Raw genomic sequence first — 16949 nt, forward strand, 5'->3', positions numbered from 1 at the left:
TACACCGTTTTTCTTTTTCTTTTTGCTTTTTGGGTCACACCCAGCGATGCACAGGGGTTACTCCTGACTCTGCACTCAAGAATTACTCCTGGCGGTGCTTGGGGGACCATATGGGATGCTGTGAATCGAACCCGGGTTGGCCGCGTGCAAGGCAAATGCCCTACCCACTGTGCTATTGCTCCAGCCCCATTCACACAGTTTTTCACCCATGATCCCTATCTCCACATTTGGGAGAAAGGAATCAAGCCCCTCACTTCCCTGTGGTCATTGACTCCAGGTTGGGGCCCTCTCCTGCGGCTATACATCTACAAGAAGAGAACCTAGACAAAGTTCTGAAGTAGAAATAGACCCCTACTCTGTTGGGCTCATTTGTCTTTGCAAAGATGGGGGGAGCTAGGGTCTTTTTATCACAAGGGCTGGACCAACTCATAGTCCTAGAAATGGTCCAAGATACAGAAGCATCCTCCTCAAGGACAATTTTGCTCGGAGCACACCGCTCAGGTTTAAGGCGGGCAAAATCACCTTGAGCCTTCATTTAGCCTGCTCAGCCCCCAAACTAATCAAAGTCAGGCTAGTGAGCCAGCTGGTCGGAAAGCTCACACCTACGGTTTCATTAGTAAGGATGCCCGAGGCCAAGCTAAGAGACTTAAGACCTCTTAAGTCTTAAGACAACGTGGGACAGAAGAGTAGACACCTGCTTTCCCACTGCCCTTGCTCAGAATTGGCTGCCCGAACTCTCTGTCCTCTGGGTCAATGCTTTTTCCTTTTCTTTGAAAATATGACGTTGAGGTTTCATAAACAGAAACTGAAGACATCAAGGCCTTTTTCCTGGACCTGGTCCAAGTTCCCTGCCTTCCTACAACTGCCTAAAAGGAGGAGCCATTAAGTATCGAGTGCCTATTAGGTCTATGAAATTTCATATATCTCATCTCACAATGATCCCCTAAACCAGTATTTCTCACAATTTTTTTTTGAACATGGCTCTATTCCAACCTTTTTTTTTTCTTCCTGGGACACCTGTGACCTACCAGTTGATCTCCTAATCTCATGCCGAGCCCCCACCCTATTTGTACAATTTTCACCCATGGTGCTTCCCCTTATAGTATCCTGAGTTCCATGGGGCCTGTCTGCTCCTGAGTTGAGGAATTCTACTCTAAGGCATAAAAACATCATCCAATTTTATCAACCAGTAACATACCCAGTATCAAACAGCTCTTAAGTGGTGGAACTAAAAATCCAGCCCAATCCTGCAGGGTAATTGGCATATCCCAAATTGGCATATCCACATTTACCATGTCTGCCATGGAATTCAATGATATCCTGGTTGCCAGATCCAATGGGTACTTTTTAGTCATTTGGCTTTAGGTATTTTAGGAATATTATGCTCAGCTCTCTCATGACTTCCTGCTTGAAACACTTTCCTCTCCCAACTTCTATGAAATATCATTTGTTGATGTTCTTCCTACATCGCTGGCTATGTGGACTTCTTCCATGGTCTCCCTTTTAGATGCTCCATATTCCACTTACTCTCTCAACTTTAAAGGACACAACTCAGTCCTTGACCTTTTCTCTTCTCCAAGTATACTCTGGGAGATCTTGCTAATCTTCTGGCTTAAATTGCATCTATCTGGAGGATTCCAAATCTGCAGTTCTCATCCTAATTTCTTTCTGGAAATATAGAGTTGAACAATCAGCTCTCTATTTGACATTTCTACGTAGGTAATTAATAGCATTAGTCATTTCCTCTTTAAAAATTTCTTCTCCAGTTTTCCCCCATTAATGTAAACAGCACCGATTATCAAAGCCTAAAAGCTTAGAATGATCTTACATTCTTTTGCTTCTCTATGTCTCTGGACAATTCATCACCAAGTCTTATGATTTACAGCATAAATTTCTCTCCCCCCATTGCCAGCACTCGAATCCAGGGTAATCAGGGATTAACCTGAGCACCTCTTGCCTGGATCCATGCAGTTCCCTGAGAACCGGCGTTACAAGCTGGAGATGTGTCTCAGCAGTAGAGTCCTTGGCTTGCATGTGTGAGGCCCTAGGTTTGATCTCCAACAACACACAAAAAAAGCAAACCAAAACCTGGTGTCCTTTCTCTCTAATATCCTTGTATTCACTTGCCACAGAACAAAGGACCTTTCTAAATTCATAGACCAGGACAAGCTACTTTCTTAAAAATCTTCTTATTCATCATTCATGCCTAGAATGGTGTCTAGCACCTGGTAGGATATGCATATATTATTACTTGAATTAATTGAACTTATAAAACAAATGAATGAGTGTCTAAGGAGAGAAAGCACTGGCATTTGTCATGCAGAAAGAACAACTGGTCAGCTTCTGGAGATAAGAGCATAGTGAGAGCCTCGTGTGGTTTGGGTACATGCAGATCATGTTCTTCAGAGGTGAGGCCCTTGGTTTGGGGGTGCTGGGGCTCTTCCTTCACATACTCAAAGAAAAAGTCCATACTTTGCATTTATTAACTTTCCTTTCTTCCCTTCTGTGCACATTAAGTACAGAATGATATATATTAAAAAGATACATGTAATCTCATAACCCTGACAAATTTTTTTCTATATGCCTAATCCCTCCAAGTCTTTTTCCTACAAGCACATAGTGTTTTATGAAATTGAGCTAATAAATACACAGTATGTAATGGATTTTCTGCATTTCTATGTGATTGAGTTTGAATATTTTTTTTGTGTATATGTGTGTATGTGGTAGAGGGCAGTGGACTACACCCAGTATATAGCCTAAGGACTATTCCTGGTTCTGTGTTCAGGGGTCACTCCTGGTGATACTTGAGGGACCATATGTGGTGCTAGAGATCAAACTGAGGTTGATGGCATGCAAGGCAAGTAAGCGCCTTGCTCCTGTAATATCTTTGACCCCACAGTTCTGCATATTTTTCTATAGGATTAATAATATCTTGCATAGAGCATGTCCCTGTGATGTGCCAGCTTCTGTTCAAGCATTATCATAGAGTGTCTCACATAGGCCTCAAAATAACCTTGTAAGATACATACTTTTACTCTTCTCATCTGCACATGAGGATACAGACACCTAGAGAGGCAAGGTGCTTTGAGGAAAAATGACCAGGAAGTGGCATTCCGATTCCAAAGGCAGAGTATTTCCCACTATGTCTCATTGAGTCAAGTGACGTCACTATTATCAATCAATACTTCTTGGACTTTCTTCCTTTATGTATATAGCTTCACAGAGTGATAATTTTTAGATGAAGTGAGAAAAAAAATGTGTAAAACATCTATTCAATTCATAGACTTCAAGTAACCACAACAGAAGTCTATGCCTCACTGTACTTATAAATGGCCATGCTCAACCACACTGGTGATCAACAAAATAAGTATTAAATGAGCAATGAGTGGTCATTGTCAAATTTTGGCAAATATTTGGGGAAGGAAGCACAATCACACATGGTGGGAGAAGTGAGTGACAAGTTTTTGAATTGCTACCTGACAGTGTAAGAGAAGAATAACCTAAGGTACGGATACTCATCTGAAGTATATTTTTGGACAAAATCCTTGCCCATAGTCATACTGTATATGAATAAGGACATTCAGAGGCTAGTTGGTAATATTTTCTAAATAATCCCTAAATATCTAACAAAAATATGATTACTGTAGGATTCTACTTATGCTATCATTGGAATGTGTGTCTCCTAAATGCATATGTTGAAACTCAATCCTCATTGTATTTTCTTTTGTTTTAGTACTGGGGCCACATGCGATGATGCTCAGGGGTTATTCCTGGCTTTACACTCAGGAATAACTCCTAGAATTGCTCAAGAAATGATATGGGATGCTAGGGATCGAACCCAGGTTGGTCACATGCAAGGCCAGCGTCCTACCCAAGGTACCATTGCTCTGGCTCACAATCCTCAGTGTAATGATATTTTGATATGAGGCCTTTGGGAGGGGCTTATGCAAAAGTTTAGGGCCCACATTAATGGAATTTGTATTATTTAGCAGAGACCCCAGAAGGCTGCCCTGACCCTTTCACCTTCGAGGACACAGCAAAAAAGCAGCTGACTATGAATGAGGAAACAGACTTTTGTCAGACACTAAATCTGCTAGTGCTCTTGGCCTTGGACTTCCAAGAAATAAATCTCTGTCAGAGTGTACATTACCCAATCTATGGTAATTTGCTAAGAGTAGCCTAAATAGACTGAGGTATATGAAGTACTACCTGCTGTGCAATCAAAGGGCATTTTCCTCGCACGCGGCTGACCCGGAGTCAATTCCTCAGTCCCTCTCGGAATGCCCAGCAAGCTACCAAGAGTATCCCGCCCGCATGGCAGAGCCTGGTAAGCTACCCATGGCGTATTTGACATGCCAAAAACAGTAACAATAAGTTTCACAATGGAGATTTTCTGGTGCCTGCTAGAGAAAATTGATGAACAATGGGACGACAGTGCTACAGTGCTATATGAAGTACTCAGACTAGTCAAGATCTAAGTAGAAAGTAAGGAGACAGACAGTAAGGGCAGCTATCCAGGGTTAAGGCAGAGAGCTGGGGAAGTACTTGTTGTAGAACTAAAATTTTAATTTCACATGTTGAAGAGTTGATCACATGCACGATGGTGACAGTTGTGCAACCATATAAATGTACTGGACGCCACCCACCTATATATTTTACAACAGTTAAGACTGAAGACTATATTTAATGTTATCATTTTGAAATACATGTGTAAATATGACTACACCAGAAAAGAAAGAGGAATGGGTATATGCACAAGACTGATGACAATGGTTGAGAAGAGAGGAAGGGATGGAAATGTGATGTGGGAATTCACTTTTTCTGTTTTATGCCACTCTCCTTTTTTATATTGAGAGTGTATTGGACATAGATGATTATAAGATCTTATCAGTCTAGACTATCATAAATAATGAGCACTACTACATTACTTTTGTATGTTTGGAGGTCACACCTGGCTGTGCTCAGAGCTTATTCTTTGTTCTGTGTTCAGGGATCACTCCTGGTGGTGCTCAGGATAGACCATATGGAGTGCTAGAGATCAACCTGGGTCAACTGCTTATAAAGCAAGGGCCCTGGGGCCGGAGCGATAGCACAGCGGGTAGGGCGTTTGCCTTGCACGCGGCCGACCCGGGTTCGATCCCCGGCATCCCATATGGTCCCCCAAGCACCGCCAGGAGTAATTCCTGAGTGCAGAGCCAGGAGTAACCCCTGAGCATCGCTGGGTGTGACCCAAAAAGCAAAAAAAAAAATAATAATAAAATAAAATAAAGCAAGGGCCCTGTCTGTACTATCTCTCCAGGTGAACTGCATTACTTAGAGTCTTCCTCCTTCTCTATAGTTTAGGAAAAAACATAGTTCACTCTACATTCAAATGTGGAGCTTAAAAATAAGGTTTTTAATTCATACTGCAAGACAAATTGCTCTTTTTAGAGTCGTGAAGGATGGGTGGAGAAATCATTTAATGGGCTAGGCACATATTCCCATGCAGAAGATCCAAATTCAGTTCCCATAACTGCATATTGTACCCACAGTATTGGAAATAGCCCCTGATCACACCAAGAATAGCCCCTGGCCACCCCTGGGAGTAATCTCAAAACCAAAAATTGAAATAGTAAGGTTTCAAACCATAACACCAAAAAAGGAGAGAGAGAGAGAGAGAGAGAGAGAGAGAGAGAGAGAGAGAGAGAGAGAGAAAGAGGGAATGTGCTTGCAAGAGAGGCAGGGGGTGGGCCGGAGCGATAGCACAGCGGGTAGGGCGTTTGCCTTGCACGCGGCCAACCCGGGTTCAATCCCCGGCATCCCATATGGTCCCCCAAGCACTGCCAGGAATAATTCCTGAGTGCAAAGCCAGGAGTAACCCCTGAGCATCGCTGGGTGTGACCCAAAAAGCAAAAAAAAAAAAAGAGTCAGGGGGTGAGACAGGTGTGGGTGGCTAGAAAGATACTGGGAACGTTTGTGGTGGAGAATGGGCACTGGTGGAGAGATGGGTACTCGAACATTGTATGACTAAAACGTAATCACAAAAGTTTTTAAGTCTGTAATGGTATCTCAGGGTGATTCATTAAAATAAAATTTAAAAAGCGAAAAAAAATAAAACTAATAAAATAGTAGGTTGAACATGAGAAAAGTGGATTTGAATTTGAGTTTCTATTTATTTTTTTATTTTATTTTTTAATGAATCACCATGAGATACATCCCTCCACCAATGCCCATTCTCCACCACCAATGTTTCCAGTATCCCTCCTGCCACCACCCCCATCTCCCCACACCCACCCCCCGCCTCTGTGGCAAGCAGATTCCCTTTTACTCTCTTTCTCCTTTAGGGTGTTGTGGTCTCAATGCAGGTATTAAGTGGTCATCATGTTCGGTCTATAGTCTACTTTCAGCTCACATCTCCCATCCCGAACAGGCTCTCCAAACACCCTTTACTTGGTGGTCCCTTCTGTATCTGAGCTGCCCTTTCCCCCCAGCATGTGAGGCCGACTTCCAAGCCATGGAGAAATCCTCCTGGTTGAATCTGAGTTTTTAAAAGGGCAGAAGGGATCAGAGAGATAATACAGCAGATAAGGTACTTTCCCTGCACACTGCTGACTGGGTTCAATCCCTGACATCCCACATGTTAGTGATTCCTGAGTGAAGAGCCAGGAGTAACCTCTGAGCATCACCAGGTGTGATCCAAAAACCAGAAAAGGGGAGAAGCAGAAAAATAGAGCATAGCACACTCTGTGGGCCATTTCTTCCTTTCCTTGTGGGCTCCTTTATTTTGAAGGGTAGCGGGCATGTTAAACTCGTGGTAGGTGGATGCAATTAGAACACTTTATCACATAATAATTACCAATTAGCATATATTGAATTAATGACAAAGAGCAGTGAGATATATCCAAATAATAATCTCTAAGGAAGCAGAGGCATGCAGATCTCTCGTCATGCAAACCACACTATCACGGTGTAACTGAGTCATTTTTTTCAATTTTTTTAATATCTTAATTTATTTGTTTTTAATTGAATCACTATGAGATACGCTGTTACAAAGCTGCTCATGATTGGGTTTCAGTCATACAATGTTTCATTACCCATCTCTCCCTTTACCAATGTACATTTTTTTCATTTTCTTGATCTTTTATTTATTTTTTAAATTTATTTATTGAATCACCGTGAGAGCAGTTACAAAGCTTTCGGGTTTAAGTCTCAGTCATACAATGATAAAACACCCATCCCTTCACCAGTACACAGTTTCCACCACCAAAAAACCCAGAATACCCCCCATCCTACACCCTCCCCCTACCTTGTGGCAGATGATTTCCACGCACGTATGTACATTTGAGTCTCTTGCCCCCGCACCTGGCTGTCTTCACCGGGGCTCCTCAAAGTGGGGCGGGTTGAGCTTCCCTCCCTGCCCTGAGCAGAGCCCCAGCAACCGAAGACCTCCGGAGCCCAGCCAAAGCCATGCTAATGGCCCCTCTCCACATGGTCAGACAAGCCTCACGCATGAAGGAACTGGCAGAGAAACCCAGGTGTGTGGGACCTGGGGCTGATATCTCTAAGCCTGCTCAGATTGGGATGGGGCTTCCTCCACCCAGACCCCCCATCTTCCAGTAGCTTGGCAGCCACACCCACAAACTGCGCCGCCCCCCCTCCCACCATGTAATCCCATCAACGGCCAAGATCCAGAGACTATAAAACAACGCTCCTGGAAGCATGCGGCCACATTTGTGGCCGTGCAACCTCTTATAGCCTAGTTCTCCCTCTCAGAGAACCTGGCAAAGTACTGAGAGCATCCTGCCTGCACGGCAGAGCCTGGCAAGCTCTCCGTGGCGTATTTGATATGCCAAATACAGTAACAATGATGGGTCTCATTCCCCTTATCCTGAAAGAGCCTCCAATGCGGCACTGCTGGGAAGAACGAGTAAAGAGAGGCTGCTAAAATCTCAGGGCTAGGATGAATGGAGACGTTACTGGTGCCTGCTTGAGCAAATCGATAATCAATGGGATGACAGTGATACAGTGATACAGTGAATGTACATTTACCATCACCAATGTCCCTAGTTACTCTCCCAACCCCTTGCCTGCCTCTATGACAGGCACCTCTCTCTCTCTCTCTTTCTCTCTATCTCTCTCTCTTTCTCTCTCTCTCACTGGCTCTCTCTTTCCTTTCAGGTATTATTGTTTGCAATACAGATACTAAAAGGTTATCATATATAGCCCTTTACCTACTTTCAGCACTCAGTTTTTGTCCAGAGTGATTATTTCTATTATTGTCATAGTGGTCCCTTCTCTATCTTAACTGCCCTCCCCCATCCCTACACACACACACACACACACACACACACACACACACACACATGTGGCTAGTTTCCAACCATGGGCCAGTCCTCCTGACCCTTGTTTATTCCTTGGGTATTAGTTTTATACTTTGTGTATATATATATACATATATATATACATATATATACATATATATACCCCACAAATGAGTGCAGTCATTCTATATCTGTCCCTCTCCTTCTAATTTTACTCAGCATGATACTCACTATGTCTATCCATTTACAAGCAAATTTCATTACTTCATTTTTTTGTGGTTGTGTAGCATTCCATTATGTAGATATACCAAGGTTTCTTTACACAGTCTTCTGTTCTTGAGCACTCAGGTTGTTTCCAAATTCTGGCTATTGCGAATAGTGCTGCAATGAACATATTAGTGCAGATGGCATTTCTGCTGTGTGTTTTTGGGGCCCAAGGGTATATTTCCATAAGCGGTACTGTGGGGTCAAATGGGAGCTCAATTTCTAGTTTTTTGAGGAATGTCCATATTGTTTCCCAAAAAGGCTGGACAAGTTGGCATTCCCACCAATAATGGATGAAAGTCCCTTTCTCTCCACATCCGCACCAGTAGTTGTTCATGTTCTCTCTGATGTGGGCCAGTCTCTGTGGTGTGAGATGATATCTCGTTGTTTTGATTTGCAGCTCCCTGATGATTAGTGATGTAGAGCGTTTTTTATGTGCCATTAACTGAATCATTTTATTCTATGTCATGATGGGGGGAACATGTGTGCATGGGAGTGGGGAGTGGGGAGCACAACTCCCTATTATTATGAAGAAGAATATTAAATTCAAATTGAAGATCTCTTACCTTGGAGATGTTGGCTACGTTGTGGTATCTTTTGCCTAGTGGTATATGACTGGATTTTTTTAAAATTTATTTTTAATTAATGAATCACCATGAGGGTACAGTTACAAATTTATACACATTTGTGCTTATGCTTCCCTCATACAAAGTTCGGGAACCCATCCCTTCACCAGTGCCCATACTCCACCACCAGTAAACCCAGTATCCCTCCCATCCTCCCCAATCCCATCTCCCCCCACCCTACCCTGTCACTGTGGCAGGGCATTCCCTTCTGTTCTCTCCCTCAAATTAGCTGTTGTGGTTTGCAATAAAGGTGTTGAGTGACCACTGTGCTCAGTCTCTAGCCCTCATTCAGCCCGCAACTCCCTTCTCCCAAATGGCCTTCGACTACATTATAGTTGGTGATCCCTTCTCTGAGTTGCCCTTTCCCCAGAATGTGAGGCCAGCTTCCAAGCCATGGAGTCAACCTCCTGGTACTTGTTTCTACAATTCTTGGGTGTTAGTCTCCCACTCTGTTATTCTATATACCATAGATGAGTGCAATCTTTCTATGTCTGTCTCTCTCTTTCTGACTCATTTCACTCAGCATGAAACTTTTCATGCCGATCCACTTAAATAAAAAATTCATGACCTCCTTTTTTCTAACAGCTGCATAGTATTCCATTGTATAGATGTACCAAAGTTTCCTCAACCAGTCATCCATTCTAGGGCATTCGGGTTTTTTCCAGATTCTGGCTATTGTAAATAGTGCTGCGATGAACATACATGTGCAGATGTATATGACTGGATTTTGTTAATACAAAACATTCATTCAAAGCAGTAGAAATGACTTCAACTAAATTTGTCTGGATTTTCAGAAGTTTACCCACTGGATTTGTTGTACTTGGCAGGTTTCAGTGAAAAATGAAAGTGTAACCCTCTGAGTTGAAAAAAATAGAAAGAATTCCAAGATGATGTCTCAGGTGCTTAATTATATCAAGGATATATACCAAATATACCAATCATACTTCTAAGCACAAAGTCCTGAGACTGCCCAGGCCTGAGGTCCATGAAGCAAGTCCCCATGTGCACATCCACACTCACTCTCCATCTCTATTTGATTCCCAGTTTCTCATTGTTCAATTCCTCTCACAAAACCATGGCTTCTCTCCTATGGCCCTCCCTCCTTGACTTGGTTTTTCCATCCTTCTCCTGTGATGAAGTGTTAAATTCCAGTTTTTGGTTCTCGTGAGCTCAGGAACCCCAAGTTTCCCTGGTTGTTATCAGAAATGTGCCTCCACCTGTTTCCTTAAATCAGTCCTGTGGGTCAGGGTAAGGTGGAAGACTGGGGATGTTTATATCCTCCCATTGCAGGTTGATCTCCCCCTACAGAGAAAACTTGCACTAGACTAGGTCCTTTTCAAGTGCATGAGGCAGTTTCCCTCACTGCTGAAGCCGTGAACCTTCTGAAGGAACTATCTAGCTTCCTGTCACTGTCACTGTCATCCTGTTGCTCATTGATTTGCTTGAGCAGGCACCAGTAACATCTCCATTGTGAGGCTTGTTGTTACTGTTTTTGACATATCGAATATGCCATGGGTAGCTTGTCAGGCTCTGCTGTGCAGGCAAGATACTCTTGGTAGCTTGCCGGGCTCTCCGAGAGGGGTGGAGGAATTGAACCCGGGTCGGCTGCGTGCAAGGCAAATGCCCTACCCGCTGTGCTATCGCTCCAGCCCGTCTAGCTTCCTAGGATAGATTTACATTTCTTTTATTTGGGGTTGGGGGGCACAGAGCACACTCAGTGGTGCTCAGGGCTTACTCCTGGCTGTAAGCCGAGGGCTCACTCTGGCAGGACTCAGCAGACCATATGAGGTGCCAGAGATAGAAGCTGGGTCAGCCACGTGCAAGGCAAGCACCCTACCTGCTGTACTATCACCTGGCCCCATGGAGATGTACTTCTTCTACTGAGAAAATGTTGATCCTTTTCTTCACAGTACAGCAGACCTGGCCCTATGTGTTCAAAGGGACTCCTCCGCTCTGCTTTTATTACAAAGAGCCCCCGCTGGCCTGTTTTATTTTGATTGAGCCATCTGAAATCCTTCCAAGGAATTTCTCTTGGATTTCCCCATTTTTTTCCTTTGACAGAGTGTTGACTGTGTCATCCTCCCGCATCCTGGCAGATCAGAGAGAACAAGGCCCAGGAGCCTGAGGCGTCAGGGCTGTTCCTGGCTGGATTGAAATGTATCCACAGCCCTTGACAGATTCCTTCTCCGTGGCTTCCATTTCTTTTGATCTGGGGGTCCTATATGCTCCCAACTCCTGTTTCCCTGTCAAATATACTTGCCTCCTTTCCAGACGAGTGAGAAACATTACTAGGCTCTCAACTCCTATTGACCACCAGAGAGCTTGAGAGGCTGCTCCCTCACCCTTGCATCCCTCCTGCTCCAACTTTTCCAAAATATTCTTCCTCCTCCCACCCTGAAGACATGTCCCAAATCCCTGGTCTTACAGAACCCCCCTTCTTCTGCACCAAGTGGACACCTCACTTCTTTAAGATATCACTGTGGTTTCTCTTCTTTCTTCTCAACGTGTCTGAGCTCTGAATCTTTTCCATCCTCTTCAAAACTCTGCCCCACTGACCTGCCGCTGTCTCTCTGACTCCAAGCCATCCTCCTCTGGGTTTCTCCTCTCTGTCCATAAACACTCCAGATACCTCCCATCCTGACCCTACAGAACTTTCCTTTCTCCCTCCCTCGTCCTTGAGTCATCATTGAATCTCCTTCCTTCTCTTTGCAGCCAAATAAATGGAACAAAAATCCCTTCTACTTTGTCTTTGCTTCCTCCTCCCACACATGCCCAACCCCAGCCATCTGGTCTCCTCCTGACGTCTCTCCTGAAACTGCCTTGACAGGGTCAATCGCTTCCTTTGGCCAAACCCACCAGGCACTTTTCAATCTTCATCTCTTGAACTCTCTGTGAGCGTCTCATGTGTGGATGCCCCTCCCCCCCACAACTTTCCTTTATAAAACTCCCTCTGTGGCTTTCCACATCTTCCTCTACTACTTTCTTGGCACTTTTCTTTTTTTTTTTCCCCACAGTGTTCCCTGTTCCATAGTGGTGACAGCTGAGAGACAGCAGCAGTAATTAGAGGTAGGAGCTGAAACTTGGGGCTTCAAGAATCTTGCTTATTGGCAGTCAGAATCCCACCAGTTAGGAACCAATAAGCTTGGCAATCCCAGTCTGGATGTGCTAAATAGTCAAGGACGGTGTGTCCAGGTGCCCGAGCAAGTTCTAGGGAAACATCTGCTTTGTTTCTCTGCCTTTCACACCATCTTTAAAGTGACAAAAATCTTTCACACCAGAAGGGAGAGACCCTCCAATCAAAGCCCCAGCACCCAGGCGCCTGCCATATAGCCCCAAGCTATGAACTAAACATGGATGATTCCTCCCTTCCAAACGTGAGGATCAAGGGTGGGAAGTGACTAATGAGCTGTCTTTCCCTTCACACTCTACATCCCATCCTACTTCAAGAATGTTCCTCTAGCAATTCTCCCCATCCTCTCTTACATGATCAATTTTTCCACTCTCCTTACATTGTTGTCTGCATTAAAATGTCCTTTAACCTTCCCATTTTGAAAAACAGTCATCTCTCCCTCTTTATTCCCTTTTGCAACAAAATAACTCACGATTTCTTTTACCCCCTTATTCATATACAGGTATACATATATGTATACATACATTATATATTTATATGTCAGGACAGACACTGAAATTATTTCTCTTACTTATTGTGAATAATAAATAAACACATGCAGAGCTAAGTTCTTTTTTAAAAATTTATTTGACTATAGATTTAGAAGTGGAATTATATCATATAGGAGGTCTACTTTCATTTTCTTAAAGAATCTCTATACTGTGGGTCCAGAAAGAGTACCATGAACAAAGCACTTGCCTTACACATGGTCAATGACCCGGGTTCAATCCCTGGCATCTCATACAGTCCTCTGAGCACCACCAGGACCCACCTTTACTCTTTTTTTTTTCTCATTTCTGGTGAAACTCATTTGAACGGGCATGAGTTGATATCTTACTGTAGTTTTGATTTGCATATCCCTCTTGGTTAGTGACTTTCATTTACCTGTTGTTCATTTGGAAAGTGTCTGTTCTTTGGAAAAATGTCTATTCCATTCCTCTGCCCATTGAAAAATTGGATTGTTTAAGGGTCGGAAGAAAGGGTTAAAGCACTCACCTTGTATGCAGCCAATCCTCATCACCACATATGGACCCTGGGCTAGGGGTGACCCAAAACTACAACCACCAAATTGTATATGAAATTTGAATTCCCTATGTGATACAATGATATTAGGAGGTGGCCCGTTTGGACGGTGATTGGTCCCAAGCCTGGGGCCCCTGTGCATGTGTGATTGCCCTCAGATAGAGACTCCACAGACTGCTTGCCTTGCGTTCAAGAAACCCAGCATCAATCCTGGCACCACACAGTCTCTCAAGCACCACCAAGGGTCTAGTAGTAGCACAAGGAACACAAGCTCTGCCATCAGGAAGATGTGTTGCAAGGTGAGCCACTTAACAAGTGTGTTATTCCAGGGATGAAGTGATAGCACAGCGGGTAGGGCATTTGCCTTGCATGTGGCCGAACGGGTTCAATTCCCAGCATCCCATATGGTCCCCCGAGCACTGCCAGGAGTAATTCCTTAGTGCAGAGCCAGGAGTAGCCCCTGAGCATTGCCGGGTATAATCCAAAAAGCTTTTAAAAAAAGTGTGTTATTCCTCAGATTTGATTGTGTTACTTTTGTTATTGTTGTTTTGGGCCACATCCAGCAGTGCTCAAAGCTTACTCGTGGCTCTGTGCTCAATGATCACTCTTGGCAGAGCCCAGAGACCATACAGGGTGCTGGAGAATCCAACCCGAGATGGTTCTGTGCTAGGCGAGTGCCCAACCTTCTGTACTATTGCTTCATCCCCATTGCATCACTTTCAGAAGAATAATAATGCCTGCTGGGGCAGACTGTTGAGAAGACACAGCAGGGAGAAGAAGCAAAACACCATCTTCCGGGAAAGCCCTGCATCCAGCCAGCAGCTCATCCGACAGGAATAGGATGAGACGACCTAGACCCAGGACAATATCACTCTCGTGCTCCTTTCTTTCTATGGGCCCCTCGTGGTCATGCAGTGCCTATTCCAGCCACTGCTTGTCCTAGGCAGATGATGAAGTGACCCGGGCACCAGACGAGGCAAGGACTTCCTCTGGAGGATGGACTGGGAGGAGTGGGCCACCTCAGAGTCAGCTGGAATGATCCAAAGATGGCTGTTGCAGGTGGGGTCTGGCCACTGACACCTCCCCCCCACCCCCGGCTGAGCTGCTTGAGAAATAGAAGCCAGGGGCCCAAGGATCAGGTGCTTCTGCTCTGCTGTGCTCCTGCCCTCATGCACACACTGGAGATGAAAGTTGGGGTGGCCTTTTGCTCCCCACCTCCTTCCTAGATGGCCCCTAATTATTTTTTTCTTTTGCTTTTTGGGTCACATCCAGCGATGCTCAGGGGTCACTCCTGGCTCTGCACTCAGGAATTACCCCTGGCCAGGCTCAGGGGACCATATGGGATGCTGGGAATCGAACCCAGGTCGGCTGCATGCAAAGCAAATGCCCTACCCGCTGTGCTATCATCCAGCCCCCATGGCCCCTAGTTCTGACCTTGATGTCCACTCGAATTCTAACCTTTATGCTTGGTCTCCCCGCAGAAGCTGGCTGAGAGCTCTCAGGGGAAAGAGCGCAAGTCTCTTCCCTGACTTCCCTCCCATCCCAGTGGCTCTGCCACAAAGGGGTGCCCTGGCCTCAGGTCTGTTGGTGGGTTCCAGAGGCGAGTGCTTCTGCTCTTGGTGGTGGGATGGGGCTGGTGTAAGAACTTCGGGGGCTGGAAAGAGCAATGGAAGGAGGATGTGAGGTGTGAGGGTCTGCACATGATTTGCATATGGGAGTCCCTGGGTTTGACACTTGGCACCACATCAGCTGTGCATCCCCCATGAAAGACAGAAGCCTTAAGTTCCTATGCTGACTTCTGGGCTTCTTCCCTTTGAATTTTGAAAGTCTGACCTTACTTGTAGGTCCAGGTAATTAAAGTGGCACATACCAGTTCACTTGAGGTTACCTTTGCTGATAAATCATATCTATTTTCTGATTACAGAAATAACACGTGATGATTTTTATTTTTCGGTTTGTTCCCATTTTTACTGAGGTTCCATGGTTACAATGCTGTCAATGAGTTTCATGCATACATCATTTCAAACACACACCCACCACCAGTGACCAGTTCTCTCCATCAGTGTCCCAAAATGCATCACATCCACCCCCAGATAAACTATTGATAAGCATGGTTATTTTTGTTTGTTTTCCTTTTTCTCTTAATTCAAATTAGCACTCGAGACTTAAAACAAACAAAAATTTAGTTAATGTGGACTTCTAAGCATAAGTAGTAAGTAGGTATATAAACTTTTTCATTTAGATAACATTGGTTGGCAAGACTGTATGTTTTAGTGATACAATTTCAAACAGCTTAAAATATATGATCTTGCATCATACCCTCTAGCAAAACACCAATATTGCTCTACCACATATTTAAAATAATCAAGACAATGTTTTATTGAAAATAAAATGGCAATACAGTTGTTTTCAAGTCAATTGTGTATTTCAATTTGAGTCCAAGTCAACAATGAAGAGATATTACATTAGTGACTTTCAATGAATTAAACAATTTCTCTTAAATTTTATTTTTATTTTGGATGACATCTGATGGTGCTCAGGGGTTACTCCTGGCTCTGCACTCAGAGTCATTCCTGGTGGTGCTTGGGGAACTATATGGGATGCCAGGGATTGAACTCAGGCTAGCCATGTGCAGGGCAAGCGCCCGACCCACTGTATTCCAGCCACCTCTTGTGCGTTTTAGATTCACGTTTATTCAAGAAAGACTATTGAAGCATAATTCAACTTTTTTCCAATGGAGGAAAAGCATATTATTCAAAATCAGATCAAGATACATATGTAAAATGTCCCTGTATATTCTAATAATTAATATTTGTTAAATAAAACAGATGAAAACCTCCCTACCATATATATGTATATATATGTAACCATGTATATATTTATAACTGGCATCACATTGTAATTTATTCTTAGAATACATGTTGTTTATGCTATGTCTGGTGGTGCTCAGGGCTTACTCCTGGCTCTGTGTTTAAGAATCACTCCTGGTGAAACCAAATAAGGTACTGAGAATCAAACTTGGGTTGGCCACGTGCAAGGCATATGCTCTGCCTGCTATACTATTGCTAAGGTCCCTGCATCGTTATTATTTTTTTTAAATTTTTATCAGTGAATCACCGTGAGGTAAAGTTACAAACTTACGAACTTTCATGTTTGCATCCTCCACCAGTGCCCATTCTCAATGTTCCCAGTATCCCTCCCACCACCCCTACCCCAACCCCCACCACCCCATCCTGCCTCTGTGGCAGGGCATTCCTTTTTGTTCTCTCTCCTGTTGGATGTTGTAGTTTGCAATAAGAGGTATTGAGTGGCCATCATGTTTGGTCTATAGTCTACTTTCGGCAGGCATCTTTCAACCCAAGTTGAAAGTGGGTCCTCCCAACATCCTCTACTAGGTGTTCCCTTCTCTATCTCAGCTGCCTTTCCTCCAGCATGTGAGGCCAGTTTCCAAGCTGTGGGGCAGACTTCCTGGTTCTTATCTCTACTACTCTTGGGTGTTAGTCTCCCATTCTGCTACTTTATATTCCACAGATGAGCCTGTATCGTTATTTTTTAATAATTAGAATA

This window comes from Sorex araneus, chromosome 1 (genome assembly GCF_027595985.1).
Source record: "Sorex araneus isolate mSorAra2 chromosome 1, mSorAra2.pri, whole genome shotgun sequence".
Classification (NCBI taxonomy): Eukaryota; Metazoa; Chordata; class Mammalia; order Eulipotyphla; family Soricidae; genus Sorex; species Sorex araneus.